This window comes from Ciconia boyciana, chromosome 1, assembly GCF_034638445.1.
Source record: "Ciconia boyciana chromosome 1, ASM3463844v1, whole genome shotgun sequence".
NCBI classification, from domain to species: Eukaryota; Metazoa; Chordata; class Aves; order Ciconiiformes; family Ciconiidae; genus Ciconia; species Ciconia boyciana.
This window is the reverse complement of record NC_132934.1, coordinates 140,484,820-140,502,599: the sequence shown is the minus strand read 5'-3', so window position 1 is coordinate 140,502,599 and position 17,780 is coordinate 140,484,820.

Genomic DNA, 17,780 nt, shown 5'->3' with positions numbered 1-17,780 from the left:
GAAAGAATTCAGAGTTGAAGTAGCAGACTCTCCATTCTTGTGTATTATTAACTGTCTTAACAAAAGTATCATGTACATGTCAACATTCATTAGAAAATTCAAAGCATAATAATCTATTTAAATACTGTCATATTTTGAAGCCTACCCAATATAACTGATTGTTTAGGAGAGGTAATGTGCAAATTTTAGTGGACTGTCTACAAGTCCTGCTAATCACCTCAGATGAAAATCAGGCCTAGTGATCACAGACAACAAGTACAGTTCCTTTATCCATGTTTCAATATCCATTTACCTTTGTTTTTGTGTAACTGAAATTAATTGGAATAAATGTGTGTCAAATAGTTAAGAAGTCAGTAACCTGATTTCAGCAGAAAGATTAATTTCAGTTTCACAGAAATGTCTTTCTATATTTTTCTTCTATTTTTGTCCTGTGATCTCATTTTACAATATATGACAACCATCATCTACTCATAAACCCTGATTGTGAAAGCCTAGAATACAGTAAATAGAGGATTTATTCAAATTTTGTGTTAAAATAAGAAAAGTTATTAACATAATACTTATTAAGATGTAAATGATTCATAACTGACCAATTCATGGACACGTACCATTGTCCATACTGACTACATTATGTGGCATGAAGATACTGTCATTTGAAAGGTGGTCATGATACTTAGAGAAAACACTTTGTCAACTGACCACACACCACCTGACCCATCAGATTTCCGAGTACCTCTCTTTCTGTTCAATTGCTAATTCACACACAAAAAAGCACTTTGGCTAAGTGTCCCAAAACCCCCAAAATTCATTTTTATTTGGGGCCATAATGCAGTATCTAGTTCCAGCTATTTCTGTGATGAATAATACCAGTGGTGAAGCATGCATGCACCAATGCAAAGGATGGCACTGTACAGGCATTACGGTTCTGCTTAGCAATTTCCCTCCTCCTGCAGTACAGTCAGCAGCACTCTAAAAGTTGGTGCAGCAGCTGGCAGAAACATCCAGTCCCAGTGTGGTAATCACAGCGGTGTTTTCAATGTATTCGGTCAGTTCTGCAAACCTGATTGTTCAAATTCAGCAATTATATGATTTTGATGCTGGGGTTGTTTTTTCTTTTTTTTTCTCTTCTCCTTTTTTTTCCCCCCAGAATCCTGAAGTTCTACTAAGGGCTAACACTAATCCAGAAGCAGTTTTCAAGTTCATATCTTCCATGTTCAGATTCTTACCCAGCCATGAACAATGCAGATGATTGATGTATCTTGAATTGAAGCGCTTTTTTGTCATTGTCACTTTGATTGGCCAGAAATGATTCCTAAGTGCAGTATATGAAAAGACTCTCAGCCTTCAAAGGGAAGTGTAGAAAGGGGTGAGAATGGTGTGACAGAAAAGTTTTTCCACATAAAAAATATCCATCAAGTTTTTGTCCTCTTTATGCCATTGCGATTTTGCTCATTTTCATCATCAATGAGAAGCAGCATTTTCTAAAGAAGAGATGAACACTGTTACCAACTTTAAGAAGTGATTAACAGGAGATATTCAGGGTGGAAATACAGGAAAGTGGGGGAATGAGGTTGAGAAGTAAGGTTTAATCGCTGTTTCAAAGGATACACCCATGCAATTAAGTGAATCTGCAGCTAAGCTCCCTTAACTGGTGGACACCTCTAATAAAACACCCTTAAATAATTTCAATTTCATATAAACCTTCTCTTCTCTTCTCTTCTCTTCTCTTCTCTTCTCTTCTCTTCTCTTCTCTTCTCTTCTCTTCTCTTCTCTTCTCTTCTCTTCTCTTCTCTTCTCTTTTTTTTTCAAGTATGCTTTAATCAGGTGAAGTACTGCTAAACTCACAGCTGTGTAGTGATATTGATTGATTTTAAATCTTTCACTACACTGACATTCCTCTACAAATGTCTCCCAGACCTAAGAGAGGAAAGATAAGAAAGCTAAGGTGGAGGCAGCAAAGGGCATATGTGCAGAGGAGGGGTTTGGATAGCCATCGCTAGAGTGGTAGCATACAAGCTGAGCGAGGAGAAGAACTACCAGCTAAAGTGTTGAAGGTGAGGGGAAGAAAGACTTGAAGGTATGATCAAAGCACCAGAACAAAACAGCAAATACATCAGAGAAACAAAGCTGTAGAATCAACAAACATATTCTTTTCACCAAACTACAAAGCAGAGTAATATCTTAGCCCTAAAAAGTAAAGTGAACGTTTCCATCAGTCCTTTGAATGCCACTTTTTATAAATAGACTTGGACTACATGGTTTCCCTGGCTACATAGGCTTCTTATTGTTCAAGGGTATATGATGAAAATATATAGTGGTTCATGATGACTGCATTCAATGAGAGCCACTAAACACTAAACAGTAAACATTTTGGAGGAAAGGCTCTAGAGATTTCCATACAATAAGGATTTTTTTTATTTATTTAAACTAATTTATTGTCAGGAGCCCTTTGAAAACAGGTACTAAAGCCATTGTGTGATGCTGCCCGTTCAACTACATTGTCTGTTCTCATCTTTTTCTCAGTGTCCTTGTATCAGCAAGATTAAATAATACTGACAGTTAAAAAGCCTTGGTTTAACTTGCATAGATATATCTGGAGATCCATGCCAGGCTTGAGTTCATTTAAGATGTTGCTTGACAACCTGATCCTTTGAACTCAGTCCGTACTTGATCTTGTACTTCCATGTTGCCATGGCTCCCAGATAAAATAATGTAACTATTTTACCCTAAAGGCACACCAACAACTAACATATTGCAAAGAGGTCTTCTTGGTTGTGCTTTCAGTTCTGGAATACTGATGCACAAACTCTCTTCATGCACAAGCATGCACATCATTAAGTTTCCTTTATAAACCTTCAGAATATCCTTTGCAGGGAAAAAAAAAAAAAGAAAAAGGATACAACTTGAATCTCTAAAACTCCATTAAAATGATTGTTATGATCTCTACCCTGTTAACATTTATGATCTCATTTTCCACACTTGCTGTTAAATTGCTTCCTGCAAAGTACCAGAACAGGTGACATTGACAATATGTTCTTCATTTTACCCACAATATCAATGGGTGAAAATGATTCTAATAAGTTTTCATCAATAATTATGTTCCCCTAAGAAAATATTGCACCTATCTTTCTGTAAGATATAAGAATGGTAAAGTGCATACCACTGTCACACAGAATGGAGTGCTCTTTGGAATATCATAAACAAAATACAACATAAAATAAAAATACATGTTATGTGTTGGGAATCTAGGAACATAAATGGATTCTTAATGTAAGCAGTTTTTCTTCACAGAAAAAAAGGGAATTTAAAGTGTAACAGAAAAACATTTTTCTGTGAAAGGCTGGAGCTGCAGGAGATGATTGAAAGCTTTGCAATGTCTGTGTGGTACTTGTAAAGTCATGATTGCTGGTTATAGAATATACATTCTAAATTATTTTTCAAATGTTTACCACACTAGTTCATATTCAAACTGTGAGATATGTAGTCACGGTGGCAAACATTTCCCAGCAATCACAATATTTTCAAATAACTATCTGTAGTGAAGCAGAATATTCATCTGAAGGTGGGCAAGAATGAATATGGTACTAGGGGGTCACGTTGACTTGGTGAATTTTGTTTTTATTACAAAACATTTGATTGTGTAATTATAGGGGAAAACAGGGTGAAATAAATCTGGTTGGATTTTTTTTTTAATCTTAAAAGAAATATTTTGACAAAATTATTTTTCTTTCCTGGGCTATTCCTTTCCTTTTTTCTTCCTTTTGCCTTCTCCTCTGTCTTTTTTGTTGAGAGATTTGGTTTTAGGATTATGCAAATTTGGACTTTTTTTCCTTTCTCTTTCCTTTTTTGAGACAAACATGAACATATTTTGATGAACTTTAATTTTTTACAAAAAAGCTATCTTCCATTAGTGGAAAATATAAGAACAATTTTGCTGGTAAGTCAGTGTTGTTATTCCCCTGTTTTCTGTAAGGCACTGCTCTTGTGTATGCCCTGAAAACATTATTCCAAGTTAAAAGGAAGGATGTACATCTGGTGCCTACAATCAGGGATATAAATCCATATATCAACTCATAAGTAGAAGGGGATCATTTTTCAAATACTAAGTACTCACAGCTATCTGTGACTTAACTCTGAGAGGTAGACACCATATGTTTTGCAACCAGATATAACAGTTTGTTGTGATGCAACATTGCTTAAAAAGACATTTTTCAGCCAGTTTAGATTTTTCGTCTCCAAGGAACACAAAGTTTTTTCTCAACTAAAGGGTGAGGGGGTTTTTTGTGATATGTATTACTGCTCTGTGAGTATTCCTTGCCCTCTGCCCCTCACTTTTAGAAGCATATTGTGGAGCCTGCCCTTTTTTGAAAGTCTTTGAAGCATGTATTATTTCAGTGTTCAAGACACGTTATCGTTTCAGTCAACATTTCAGTAGGGCACTCTGTTACTGCCAGAGCACAGATAGGTCCCATTCAGCTCAGTGTTAGATAACAGATTCTTGAACGAGATTACAGAAGCGGAGCAAAACCATATAGCTAAGAAATCAGTCTCTATCATATGTAGTACTTTTACCACATCCATATCTTTGAATTTATAGGGTGTGCAATGGCCTCTCACATAAAAGGTACAAGGTAACAAACAACCGTATTTTTCATCCTGGAGAAGTTCATCAGATATAGTACTGATTCCTAATGATGAGAAAGAAGGGACTGTGGGGGAAGTTTTTTCTTGGTTTTCTGATGTTTTTTCCCTGTGTTGGAATGCAAGTCTTTTGGCTATAACACTGAAACAATAAAGATGAAGTTACTAACTGAACTGTAACTATTCTGTGTTATTATGATATATCTGATCTTGTAAAGAACTTCTGAAATTCAATTGTTTATCAGTCTGTGTGAGTTCCTTGCATCCATTTCATTCTAATTTTCATTTTTTGGTGGTTGATACTGTTTAAAAGAGTTTATTATGTGTAACTACTGACCGCATCAATACTGATATACATAGCATTAATCTTCTGTGTTGTGTTGCAAGAGCTCTGACTCTTCTGCATCCTCACCACAAGCTTGTTTGCCATCAATCAAGCCATCATGACATACCACTTATAGTTTTCCATTAATTCAGACATGATGCACAGGATGTCCTTCTTATAAATGCAGCATTAGGAAACCTGGAACTGCCAACCCCAACGCCAGGGTTTCCCCCAAAGGAGAGATCCTTTCCAAACCCAGCCATAAAGGCTTAAAAAACAAATAAAAAACATAAAGTTGTAGGTTTAGCTTTTTTTTTTTTTTTTTTTTGGTTAAGAAAAAGACCTGCTGGCATTGTACTATCTGGGACAACCGGAATTGCCAGCTCTGTCATGGGGGTAATCAGTAACTTGAGGTGAGGCCATGTCTTCAGCCTGAAAGTCAGTCTTGTGGCTTCTAGTCTTTTCAGCTATCACGCACTTCCCCTGCCCCTCCTCCTTCTATTTTTTTCACAGGAGTAGATCAGTTTTGGACTCATTCCCCAAGACAGCTGTATTTCTCGGGGGGGCTTTGCTGTCCCCCTGCCACCCCAGTACTGGAGCAGGCAGCTCCAGCGATCTCTGGTCCATTCCCCTTCCCAAGCTTTTGGCTTTATCTGTGTCACCCTACAGCTGTTTCAAGTGAGAAACACGTGACAGAGCAGAGGAATGATAGGGAGGGAAGGGAAGAAGTGGCTTTGAATGTAACAGGATTTTTCTGTTTTGCCCTACCAACTGCTTGTAAAAGGTATCAGCTGATGCCTCTGACCCTCTCCCATCCCCATGCCTGTCTGCCACCTCCTCAGGGGAGGAGAAATACTTTACAAAAGATCTTTCATTGGCTGTGTGTCGCATACAGACTGGAGAGAGACCAAAATATTTCTCACTGGCAGGGTCTTAAAGTACTGGAGGTTGGAGTTTTCCCATCACATGGAGTGGGCCGGTAGAAGGTAGCCAAATTGCATTATTCCTTGCAATCTGTCCTGGTTTTGCCTGGGATACAGTTAATTATCTTCCTAGTAGCTGGTATAGTGCTGTGTTTTGGATTTAGTATCAGAATAATGTTGATAACACACTGATATTTTAGTTGTTGCTAAGTAATGCTTACACTAGCCAAGGACTTTTCAGCTTCCCACGCTATGCCAGGTACACAAGAAGCTGGGAGGGAGCACAGCCAGGATAGTTGATCCAAATTGACCAAAGGGCTATTCCATACCATATGACGTCATGCTCAGTATATAAATTGGGGGCAGTTGGCTGGGGGGCAGCAATCGCTGCTCTGGGACTGGCTGCGTGTCAGTCGGTGGGTGATGAGTGGTTGCATCACTTGTTTTTTTCCTCGGTTTTGTTCCTCTCTCGCTCTCTTGTTGTTTTCCTTCTCATTACATTTATTATTATTATTATTATTATTATTATTATTATTATTATTATTATTATTATTATTATTTTGTTCCAATTATTAAACTGTTCTTATCTCAAACCTCAAGTTTTCTTACTTTTGGTCTTTTGATTCTCTCCCCCATCCCAACGGGGGGGGAGGGTGAGCAAGCAGCTGTGTGGTGCTTAGTTGCTGACTGGGGCTAAACCACAACAGTCCTTTTTGGCACTCAACGTGGGGTACAAAGGGTTTGAGATAATAACATTAACCAGAGCGTATTAAGGAATCTAGATCTGTTAATAGTTGCGGGCCATGATATTGATTCATCTGTTCTCGATATTGGTTTACCTGATCTGCACCATGCTCACTTTTTTGCTGTACACGCTAAAGATTGGTGTTGGTTTTTGCAGTTTGCTGTGCTCTGCAGTGATTAGTGATGTTTTGCCTGGGAGATTTGTTATTAAAACAGTGACCTTGAGTTTATTTTGGTATCCAAGTTTCGTACTGAAAATATTACTGTACATCGTGTACCACCTCGTGGAGACAATTAGCGATTATACTTCTTCCTCTGAGAGGTTTTTTATGGAGGAAATAGAAAAAGGCACCTTCACTACCTTCTTCTACAATGTTTCCTCCTTCGTTACAATAACTTTTCAGTATCTTGAACATCCTTGGATAGTTAAGATACATCTATTGATATTGCTTGGGAATATTGCTTCGGTTTTGTCTAAGGTTAGTAAGCAATTTAAGAATATCATCCAGAGATCTGCCCCAAGGCTGGATAGTTATGAGTGGCAGGGTGTGTGAGATAGCATGGGCAAATGCCGAGGACGGTGGGCACCTGCAGTGTTCTGGAACTTCACCTCTGAACAGGTGCAGAATCCTGAAAAACTAGTAAAGTATTTGGAAAAAATATGTTGTCACCCTGACAATTCTAAGAAGATACAAATCACTGCAATGTGCTGGGGCCTGGCCCGTGCCTACAGAGCCCTGCTCAACACTATTCAGGACCTTCAAGGGGAAGAGAAGGTCTCTGGATCTGGTGACAAAATGACAGGCACTGCAGCTACTCCAGCCCTCCTGTGACAGGCACTGGGGTTCAACCAGGGAACCAGCCTGTGTCAGTATCAGTCACCCCTATACACAAGAAGAAATCTTGGAAGTGAAAGTCAGCCCGTTTAGAAAGGGAAGATGAAAAAGCAGGGCCATCACAAGGAGAGGAAGAGGAAGAACTTGTGGATGAGACAGAAACCACCCGATCCCTATCCCTGAGTGAGCTGCGACATATGTGAAAAGATTTCAGCTTTTGTCCAGGCGAGCACGTTGTCACTTGGCTGCTCCGATGCTGGGATAACGGGGCCAGTAGCCTGGAATTAGAGGGTAAGGAAGCCAAACAGCTGGGTTCCCTTTCTAGGGAAGGGAGCATTGACAGAGCAATTGGAAAAGGGGCACCAGCCCTCAGCCTCTGGAGGCGACTCCTGTCAGCTATGAAGGAAAGAGATCCCTTCAAGGAACATGTTATATATTACCCTGGGGAATGGACCAGCATGCAGAAAGGTATCCAGTACCTGAGGGAATTAGCCATGCTGGAGGTGATATATGGTGACCTGGACAACGAGCAGTTACACAAAGATCCAGGTGAGGTCCAGTGCACACAACCCGTGTGGCAGAAGTTGGTACGGAGCACACCAACGTCGTGTGCCAACTCATTGGCAATACTGACCTGGAAAGACGGAGAGGGTCCAACAGTGGATGAAGCAGCTAGCCAGCTCTGGGAAGACAAAGAAAGTATCTCTTCCTCCCTTGTCTCGGCTGTGGAGAAACTGTCCTGGAAGGTCCAACGACTCGAAGAGGATAGGTCCTACTTTCCACCTATACAGACCAGTGTCTCAGCTATTAGGAGTCAGCATTCCTCTGCTCAAGAGAGAGGATAAGAGGGTCCACACCACGGGGCACCCTATGGTTTTACCTGCATGACCATGGAGAGGACATGAGGAAGTGGGATGGAAAACCTACCTTGACCCTAGAGGCACAGGTACGTGAGTTGCAAAGAAAAACAATCACACAAGGGGGTTCTTCCAGGAAAATTGCTGCTCTGGTTTCCAGTGGGCAGTTCCCCAGACAGAGTAAAAGGGCTGATCTTACTCCTGATTTTAATGAAGGAGCTCCTGACTTGTATATACAAGAAGTGGGTAATGAATACTATGACCAGGACTAGAGGGGCCCTGCCTCCAGCCAGGTGGAGGAAAGGGACAACCGGCCTTACTGGACTGGATTCAATGGCCTGGCACATCAGACCCACAGGAGTATAAGGCTCTAGTAGACACCGGTGCACAGTGCACCCGAATGCCATCAAGCTATAAAGGGGCAGAATCCATCTGTATTTCTGGAGTGACAGTGGGATCCCAACAGCTGACTGTATTGGAGGCTGAAGTGAGCCTAACTGGGAATGAGTGGCAAAAGCACCCCATGGTGACTGGCCCAGAGGCTCTGTGCATCCTTGGCATAGACTACCTCAGGAGAGGGCATTTCAAGGACCCAAAAGGATACCGGTGGGATTTTGGTATAGCTGCCTTGGAGAAGGAGGAAATTAAACAGCTGTCTACCTTGCCCGGTCTCTCAGAAGGCCCTTCTGTTGTGGGGTTGCTGAGGGTCGAATAACAACAGGTGCCAGTTGCTACCACAACGGTGCACCAGAGGCAACATCGCACCAACCGAGACTCCCTGATTCCCATCCATAAGCTGATTCATCGACTGGAGAGCCAAGGAGGGATCAGCAAGACTCGCTCACCCTTTAACAGTCCCATATGGCCAGTGCGAAAGTCTAACGGAGAGTGGAGACTGACAGTAGACTATTGTGGCCTGAATGAAGTCACGCTGCCACTGAGTGCTGCCATGCCAGACATGCTGGAACATGAATACGAACTGGAGCCCAAAGCAGCCAAATGGTATGCTACAATTGATATCGCTAATGCGTTTTTCTCGATCCCTTTGGCAGCAGAGTGCAGGCCACACTTTGCTTTCACTTGGAGGGGCGTTCAGTACACTTGGAATCGATTGCCCCAGGGGTGGAAACACAGCCCTACCATTTGCCATGGGCTGATCCAGACTGCACTGGAACAGGGTGAGGCTCCAAAACACCTGCAATACATTGATGACCTCATCGTGTGGGGCAATACAGCAGAAGAGGTTTCTGAGAAAGGGAAGAAAATAGTCCAGATCTTCCTGAAAGCCGGTTTTGACATAAAACAAAGTAAGGTCAAGGGACCTGCACAGGAGATCCAGTTTTTAGGAATAAAAAGGCAAGACAGACGTTGTCAGATCCCAATGGATGTGATTGATTAACAAAATAACAGCTATGTCTCCACCAACTAGCAAAAAGCAAACACAAGCTTTCTTAGTTGTTGTGGGTTTTTGGAGAATGTATATTCCAAATTACAGTCTGATTGTAAGCCCTCTCTATGAAGTGACCCAAAAGAAGAATGATTTCAAACGGGGCCCTGAGCAATGACAAGCCTTTGAACAAATTAAACAGGAGATAGGTCATGCAGTAGCCCTTGGGCCAGTCCAGGCAGGACAAGATGTAAAAAATGTGCTTTACACCACAGCCAGGGAGAATGGCCCTACCTGGAGCCTCTGGCAGAAAGCACCAGGGGAGACTCGAGGTCAACCCTTAGCATTTTGGAGTCAGAGATACAGAGGATCCAAGGCCCACTATACTCCAACCGAAAAAGAGATATTGGCAGCATATGAAGGGGTTCGAGCTCTGTCAGAAGTGGTTGGTGCTGAAGCACTGCTCCTCCTGGCACCCCGACTGCTGGTGCTGGGCTGGATGTTCAAAGGGAGGGTCCCCTCTACACATCATACAACTAATGCTATGTGGAGTAAGTGGGTTGCACTGATCACGCAACGGGCTTGAATAGGAAACCCCAGTTGCTCAGGAATCTTGGAAGTAATGATGGACTGTCCAGTAGGCAAAGATTTTGGAATATCACCAGAGGAGGAGGTGACGTGTGCTGAGGCAGCCCCACTGTACAACAAACTACCAGAAAATGAGAAGCAATATGCCCTGTTCACTGATGAGTCCTGTCATATTATAGGAAAGCATTGAGATAGAAAGCTTCCGTACGGAGTCCTACATGACAAGTTGTAGAAACTGCTGAAGGAGACGGTGAATTGAGCCAATTTGCAGAAGTAAAGGCCATCCAGATGGCTTTAGACATTGCTGAATGAGAAAAGTGGCCAGTGCTCTATCTCTGTACTGACTCATGGATAGTGGCAAATGCCCTGTGGGGGTGGTTGCAGCAATGGAAGCAGAGCAACTGGCAGTGCAGATGCAAACCCATCTGGCCTGCAGCATTGTTGCAAGATATTGCTGCCTGGGTAGAGAACCTGGTTTTAAAAGTACACCACGTAGATGCTCACATACCCAAGAGTCAGCCCACTGAAGAACATCAAAACAATCAGCAGGTGGGTCAGGCTGCTAAGATTGAAGTGGCTCAGGTGGATCTGGACTGGCAACATAAGGGTGAATTATTTATAGCTCAGTGGGCCCATGACACCTCAGGCCATGAAGGAAGAGATGCAACATATAGATGGACTCGTGATTGAGGGGTGAACATTGAGTCCACCTGTATTGCACAGGTTATCCATGAATGTGAAACATGCGCTGCAATTAAACAAGCCAAGTGCTTAAAGTCTCTCTGGTATGGAGGGCAATGGCTGAAACACAAGTATGGGGAGGCCTGGCAGATCGATTATATCACACTCCCACAAACCCACCAAGGCAAATGCCATGCGCTTACCATGGTGGAAGCCACCACCGGATGGCTAGAAACATATCCTGTGCCCCATGCCACCGCCCGGAACACTATCCTGGGCCTTGAAAAGCAAGTCCTATGGAGACATGGCACCCCTGAAAGAACTGAGTCACACAATGGGACTCATTTCCAAAACAACCTCATAGTCACCTGGGCCAAACAGCACGGCATTGAGTGGGTATATCACATCCCCTATCATACACCAGCCTCCGGGAAAATCGAATGATACAATGGACTGTTAAAGGCTGCACGGAGAGCAATGGGTGATGGGACATTCAAACATTGGGATACGCATTTAGCAAAAGCCACCTGGTTAGTCAACACTAGGGCATCTGCCAATTGAGCTGGCTCTGCCCAATCAAGACTTTTACGCACTGTGGAAGGGGATAAAGTCCCTGTAGTGCACATAAAAAATATGCTGGGGAAGACAGCCTGCGTTATTCCTGCCTCGGGCAAAGGCAAGCCCATTCATGGGATTGGTTTTGCTCAAGGACCCGGGTGTACTTGGTGGGTAATGCAGAAGGCTGGGGAAGTCCGCTGTGTACCTCAAGGGGATTTGATTTTGTGTGAGAATAGCCAATGAACTGAATGGTATGATGTTAATTGCTATATAATACTGTATATCATAATTGTTATTGTTGCTATACGCCATATCAATGGTATTTCAGTGAGAATCATCCAGATTAATGAAGAATGAACTTTGATGAAACCAAGCAAAGTGCAGCCGTGATGGAACCAGAACTGGCTTCAGCATGCAATGATCCAACACCACACACCAGCTCTCCTGCCCTGAAGGACTGTTATGACAGGTGGAGCCCAAAGTCATGAACTAAATGAACTCAACGGACATTTTAGAGGGATGGCCCATAGACCAAGGGAATGATATCTGTGTGTATATATCAAAACACAGGGAAAGTGGTGGTGATTAATTTAAATGTATTAGAAAGGGTAGAACCTGGGCATGATGTAGATGGTACAGAATAAGGGGTGGATACTGTCCTTGCTTTGACTGGGGTAGATTTAATTTTCTTCCTAGTAGCTGGTATAGTGCTGTGTTTTGGATTTAGTATCAGAATAATGTTGATAACACACTGATGTTTTAGTTGTTGCTAAGTAATGTTTACACTAGTCAAGGACTTTTCAGCTTCCCATGATCTGCCAGGTGCACAAGAAGCTGGGAGGGGGCAGAGCCAAGATAGTTGATCCAAACTGACCAAAGGGCTATTTCATACCATATGATGTCATGCTCAGTACAGAAACTGGGGAGAGTTAGCCAGGGGGTAGTGATAGCTGCTTGGGGACTGGCTGGACATTGGTCGGTGGGTGGTGAGCAGTTGCATCACTTGTTTTTTTCCTTGGTTTTGTTCCTCTCTCACTCTCTTGTTTTCTTTCTCATTAGAATCTGTTTCTTTGTTTGTTTGTTCGTTCCAGTTCTTAAACTGTTCTTATCTCAACCCACAAGTTTTCTTACTTTTGCTCTTTTGATTCTCTCCCTCATCCCACTGGGGGGGGGGATGGGGGAGGGTGAGCGAGTGGCTGTGTGGTGCTTAGTTGCTGACTGGGACTAAACCACAACATAATCACACTCCAAGAACTGGTGACTCTGAAGTACCATGTTATACCAAGCAGACCTCCTATATATTCTAGTGGGTATATATGTTGCTTTATAAAGCTTTGACCCTATGTTTGAAGGGAGATCAACCAAGTTAACTAAAGTATGAAAGAAACCTGAAAATAAGGACAGGGAAAGTAGGAAGTGGCTTAAATATAACCAAGAGGGAATAAAGAAAGAGTACTTGCTGAGGAAGACAGCAAAATGCTTCCTGAAACATAAGAGTTTGAAATGACAGCTGTAATTTCTTCCTGAAGGAACAAAATTAATTCAGACAGTAAGGAAGGCAACCTCAGGCCTGTGGTGGGTCAGGAATCATATACAGCAGCTAGGGCTTGTGTTTAACTCCCCTTTTCTCAAAAGTACAGTGTGGAATGGAATTTGTGAGAATGAGAACTTTAATTACTAATTGTTTCTTATTTGAGTGGGATGCACTCAGCCCATTACTCTGGGACAACTATGTTGTGACATTCATAACTGGGAGGGTCATAATTGTGACAGTCATAATGGGGAGGTCCCAGATGACTGGAGATTAGCAAATGTCACGCCCATCTACAATAAGGGCCAGAAGGAGGCCCCGGGGAACTACAGGCCTGTCAGTCTGACCTCAGTACTGGGGAAGCTGATGGAGCAGATCATCCTGAGTGCCATCACACGGCACATACAGAATAACCAAGGGATCAAGCCCAGCCAGCATGGGTTCAGGAAAGGCAGGTCCTGCTTGACAAACCTGATGTCCTTCCACGACAAGATGACCCGCCTAAAGGATGAGGGAAAGGCTATGGATGTTGTCTATCTAAACTTCAGTAAAGCCTTTGACACAGTTTCCCACAGCATTCTCCTGGAGAAATTGGCTGCTCATGGCTTGGACAGGTGTACTCTTTGCTGGGTAAAGAACTGGCTGGATGGCCGGGCCCAAAGAGTGGTGGTGAATGGAGTTTACTCCAGTTGGTGGCCGGTCACAAGCGGTGTTCCCCAGGGCTCTGTGTTGGGGCCAGTTCTGTTTAATATCTTTATCAATGATCTGGATGAAGGGATCGAGTGCACCCTCAGTAAGTTTGCAGATGACACCAAGTTGTGCGGGAGTGTTGATCTGCTGGAGGGTAGGAAGGCTCTACAGAGGGACCTGGACAGGCTGGATCGATGGACCGAGGCCAATTGTATGAGGTTCAACAAGGCCAAGTGCAAGGTCCTGCACTTGGGCCACAGCAACCCCATGCAACGCAACAGGCTTGGGGAAGAGTGGCTGGAAAGCTGCCTGGCAGAGAAGGACCTGGGGGTGTTGGTTGACAGCCGCCTGAATATGAGCCAGCAGTGTGCCCAGGTGGCCAAGAAAGCCAATGGCATCCAGGCTTGTATCAGAAATAGTGTGGCTAGCAGGACTAGGGAAGTGATCGTGCCCCTGTACTGGGCACTGGTGAGGCCTCACCTCAAATGCTGTGTTCAGTTTTGGGCCCCTCACTACAAGAGAGACATGGAGGTGCTGGAGCGTGTCCAGAGAAGGGCAACGAAGCTGGTGAAGGGTCTAGAGCAGAAGTCTTATGAGGAGCGGCTGAGGGAACTGGGGTTGTTTAGCCTGGAGAAGTGGAGGCTGAGGGGAGACCTTATTGCTCTCTACAACTACCTGAAAGGAGGTTGTGGAGAGGTGGGGATCGGTCTCTTCTCCCAGGCAACAAGCGATAGGATGAGAGGAAATTGCCTCAAGTTGTGCCAGGGGAGGTTTAGACTGGATATTAGGAAATTTTACTTCACTGAAAGGGTTATCAAGCATTGGAACAGGCTGCCCAGTTAAGTGGTTGAGTCACCTTCCCTGGAAGTATTTAAAAGACGTTTGGATGAGGTGCTTATAGACATGGTATAGTGGTGGTCTTGGTAGTGTTAGGTTTATGGTTGGACTCGATGATCTTAAAGGTCTTTTCCAACCTATACAATTCTGTGATTCTGTGATTCTGTGATAATTGCACTGGTGGTAAGCTTAACATAGGGGGAAACTGGATTTTCTGATATAAGATGCCAGATAGAGAATAATCATTTTCCAGCTGTGTGAGGGGAAACTGTTACCCATTGAATGCAAATTTTATTGTAAGTTTGATCTCATAGGGAACGATGTCCTTTTATGATAAACTGAGGAAGCAGCAAGCAAAGAGGATTTAACATATACAGAATATTAAGAAACCTTGTTTCAAATAACTGGAGGCGTGGAGCTTTATCTTTCAGTTGCATGGTTTGTCACTGGAAGTACTCAAACTAAACAACTGAGTGCATAACAGCTACTAAGAATTTGTATGCACAAGGTGCTAGTTTGCATATAAAATCAGAGCAAAATGACAAGTTTAAAAAACCAGACTCTTGAATGGTAGCCTAGAAATGGATGGCAGACTGCAGATGGGAGAGTATGCTGAAACAGAATGCTTGGATATTGCTAGTGTTTCCAATACTTTTGTCCTATTTAAACACCTGTGTCATCTGTTTGCTGAACAGTAGGAGATGCCTGTGACATTGCAGCTCAGATTTCCAGTGAATACAAAAAGTTGTGAAACATAAGATGAGTCTAAGTGAGCTAGGGCTTGATTATATTCAGAGAATAATTAATTGTATTTACCTACATACATACTTCTGAAATGATACTGCCAGTCAGCAAGCAAACTCTCAGTCAGGGATTGCAGACTACCAGATCCTGCTGCCTGTGGAGCTGAAGCTATCCAGAGGTCACCGCAGAGACATGAATTGCCTGCATTGCCATATTTCCTTCTCACTGCAATATCAGTTGCTTTTTTACAAAAAAGCTTGTAAGAATATCCAGATGAGAACACAGATCTTTCTAATAGTGAAGACTTGTTTGAATGATTAAAAAAAAAATTAGTGCTATGTGGTGTTGCCTGCCATAGTTCTAGCTGTGAAGGAGATGGTCTGACATCAGGAGTTAGTAACTGCTATGAAGAATGGTTGCATTAATGCTGTGGTGGCTCCATGTCTCTCTATCACTCTGTTAGTAAAAAAAGTAAGTGACAAAAACCTGGGTTTAGTATTGCTCAAAATAAAACTTAACATATTTTTATTTCCCTCCAGCAGATACTCTATTCTGTATGCAAAATGTGGGTTTTCTGGGGGGGTTGTTTGTTTGTTGTTGCTGTTTTTTCAGTCAAGAGAGCACCCATCTGCAATGATTATGATTTTTGCCTGTGTGCTTGGACTGCAAATTACAAAACTCAGATTTTGAGATGTCTGACAGCTTTTCCATACCATCCAAAGCTCTGACTCCTTGCTTATCTCACACGGCAAATTAATACAGAATCCTTTAATAGATGTATGTAACTCAAATAACCTTGATGTGAGAATCTTCCTTTAATTATGTCAGATATATCCAATATTCCCAAACTAGGTGGTAGGATGCAGTATGCTAACTTACAATAAAAACTCAAAGAATGCTTCTGATGAATTAATATCAACTGCAAAGTTGTGGAAATTAATTTAAAAACACTGATTAAATCTTTCTTATGAATTGTTAAAAAGATATTAATGTTGGTGTGCATGGATATGCTCGTCTAATCATGGTAATACAATAGGACATACAATACAATCTTTACAAGACAGAAAAAGTGTCCCAGAATCCTGTGGTCTTTTGGAGCCAGATACAGTACAAATTCAAGAAAGAGGTTGTTGTACTCCATTTTTAGGTCTCGCTTTTCACAGGTCTTTCTTGTTTTCTGTGCTTATCTAATATTTTTTCTAGTATAGCATCTCTGGTTTTGTCTTTACAGCATTCAAAGAAAGTTATAAGGAAGTTGCCTTATTTGAAAGAAAATATTGATATAAAACTGTATGTACATTGACGATATTGCTTTAACTTTCAGTTATTCTTTTGGTAATATTTGTATACATTTTGGAGGGGTAGTAAGAAGAGAAAATGCCATTCAAAAATCAGGTTTCATTTTGGCAATTTTACAGAACACAAAGTCAGTCATACAACTCAGGAAACAAGAGCTGTACCAAGGCAACTATGTAGTGATGGACTTTTCCTGTTTGATATGTTTCCCTGTTGAGGAGAGAGGACGAAATACCTCAGAGAGATTTAGGCACTGAAAAGTTGGTTAATTTCAATTTAATCATAATTTCATTAATTTCAGTCCATGGAACTTTAGCATCTAAATGCCTTTTGGGATGTAGGTCAAAAAGACTCAACATATTTAATATCTACATTCAGCCACACAGATTAACACCTATAAAATGTCTCTGGGATAAACTTACTCAACTGCAAAGAAGTTACAATTTTGCTTTATGGCATAACTATGGAAGTTGCTTATCTTAACTAAACAGAAAACTTCATTAAGTCACAGATTTTTATTATGATCATACATGATTTAATGATGCTATCACAGGACCACAGAATGGTTGAGCTGGGAAGGGACCTCCAGAGGTCATCTGGTCCAACCCCCTGCTCAAGCAGGGCCACCTAGAGCCGGTTGCTCAGGACCATGTCCACATGGCTTTTGAGTATCTTGAGGATGGAAACTCCACAACCTCGCTGGGTAACCTGTGCCAGTGCTCAGTCACCCTCACAGGAAAAGTGTTTCCTGATGCTCAGACAGAGCCTCTTGTGTTTCAGTTTGTGCCTATTGCCTCTGGTCTTGTCACTGGGCACCACTGAAATGAGTCTGGGTCCTACCTGCCTATACACATATATTCTTACACACATAAATGTACGTTCAAAGGCGTACATAGAGCCACAATTATTCTCAGATTTATGCCTCTTGCTACCTAACTTGTTTGGCATATCACTGTAATTGATACAATTGTCTTAACTGGAAATTTTAGAGTTTTTGTTATGGCAAGTATAAATGAAAACCAGTCCTGCTTTTATTCTTATATGCTTCATGTTTCCCATTTTCTCTAAGTAATTTTTCCCAGTATAATATTAATTCTGGTTCTGCAGATGTGCCCTGGAATTTGAGTTGTTTTCCCCCAAAT